Source organism: Mustelus asterias, chromosome 1 (assembly GCF_964213995.1).
Source record: "Mustelus asterias chromosome 1, sMusAst1.hap1.1, whole genome shotgun sequence".
Lineage (NCBI taxonomy): Eukaryota > Metazoa > Chordata > Chondrichthyes > Carcharhiniformes > Triakidae > Mustelus > Mustelus asterias.
The window spans coordinates 115,513,767-115,515,780 of record NC_135801.1 but is presented as its reverse complement, the minus strand read 5'-3'; positions in this window follow the sequence as shown (position 1 = coordinate 115,515,780).

The following is a 2,014-nucleotide window of genomic DNA, read 5'->3' as shown; positions in this document are numbered from 1 at the left end:
CAAACTCCATAGCCTGGGGCTTGGCTCCTCCCTCTGCTGCTGGATCCTGAACTTCCTAACCCACAGACCACAATCAGTAAAGGTAGGCAACAACACCTCCTCAACAATCATCCTCAACATCCAGTGCCCCACAAGGCTGTGTCCTCAGCCCCTTACCATACTCCTTATACATCTATGATTGTGTGGCCAAATTCCCCTCCAACTCGATTTTCAAGCTTGCTGATGACACCACCGTAGTGGGTCGGGTCTCGTACAATGATGAAACGAGTACAGGAAAGAGATAGAGAATCTGGTGAACTGGTGCGACAACAATAATCTCTCCTTCAATGTCAACAAAACAAAGGAGATTGTCATCGACTTCAGGAAGCGTAGTGGAGGACATGCCCCTGTCTACATTAATGGGGGTGAAGTGGAAATGATTGAGAGCTTCTAGGTTTTAGGTGTCCAGATCACCAACAACCTGTCCTGGTCCCTCCACGCTGACACTATAGTTAAGAAAGCCAGCCAACACCTCTTCCTTCTCAAAAGGCTAAGGAAATTTGACATGTCCACTCTGACTCTCACCAACTTTTACAGATGCACTATAGAAAGTATTTTTTCTAGTTGTATCACAGCTTGGTGTGGCTCCTGCTCTGTCCAAGACCGCAATAACTACAAAGGGTTGTGAATGAAGCTCAGTCCATCACGCAAACCAGCCTCCCATCCATTGACTCTGTCTACACTTCCTGCTGCCTCGGCAAAGCATCCAGCATAATCAAAGACCCCATGCACCTCTTCCACCGTTTTTTGTCGGAAAAAATAAACAAAAGTCTGAGGACACGTACCAACTGACTCAAGAATAGCTTCTTCCCTACCTTATATTAAGTTGATCTTTCTCTACACCCTAGCTATCACTGTAACGCTACATTCTGCATTCTCTCATTCCCTTCTCTATGAACAGTATGCTTTGTCTGTATAGAGTGTAAGAAACAATACTTTTCACTGTATACTAATACATGTGACAATAATAAATCAAATCAAAATCCTGGTTTAGGTGAGAAATGCTCCTTTAAGACATTCGTCAGTTAATAGTAGGTTTTAACTGCTGGCTTTGCTGGTTGGACTAAATTTTTTAGCAATGTAAATGTTTTGCAACTGACTAAACTGAGAAATGTTACAACCTTTAGGTGATCCAATACTTGGTTTGCTTGGCGAAAATACTGGAATCTTTCTTATGAGTTGAAAGTCTCACAATCCTCATCAAATACATCCATGGAGCTATCTTTTCCTGCCAATTTTGGTTATCGGGTTTTATACTTCCTTCAGTTTTCCCTCTCTTTCTTGTGCAATGCAAGAGAGTCCCTTAGCTAACAATGTCATTGTTTCCCTTTTCCTGGAACTTTTTCTTTCTTCTAAGTAGTAGCTTCATTTTAAGATTGCACAGATTTTTTTTGTTTCTGTGAGACTCCATTTTGCAGCCCGTTTTGCTTCGCTATGTGTGCGCTCTCTGCATTTTGGAAGTCTACCCACTTTTCTGAACAGTATGTAAGTTTAACCTTTCTTTCTTACTCAGGTTTTATTTCCATTAAACCTTTTTGTAGTGCGTCGGAGATTCTTTTCCTTGCCTTCAATTGACTTTTCAATCCAAAGTGCTGGGTTTCATTTTCTTTCAATCAGGTCGAAAAAAAAAAATTCTCAACCTCTCGTCACCAATTTCTTCTTTGTTGCGTATCGGTCAGTGGCTACCACAAAGACAAAAGTAATGAGGTTCCACACTCGTAGGTTGCAGTGAAACATGTAGGTTTATTAAAATGGTGTTGCTTGATCCCGGTCTACAAAGGAAGAGCCACAGAATCCGATGAATCTCTCTGCTTCCATGGCTACAGATCATGTGACAGCATACATTGGAGAGATGCAACCACTTGAAATATATAACAGAGTCATGCTTTAGGTGCTCTGAGTCCAAAAGCTGCTGTTGTTACTGTTGCTATTGTATATGCGTCATAAAAGCAAGAGAATATCATAAGGGGAATTG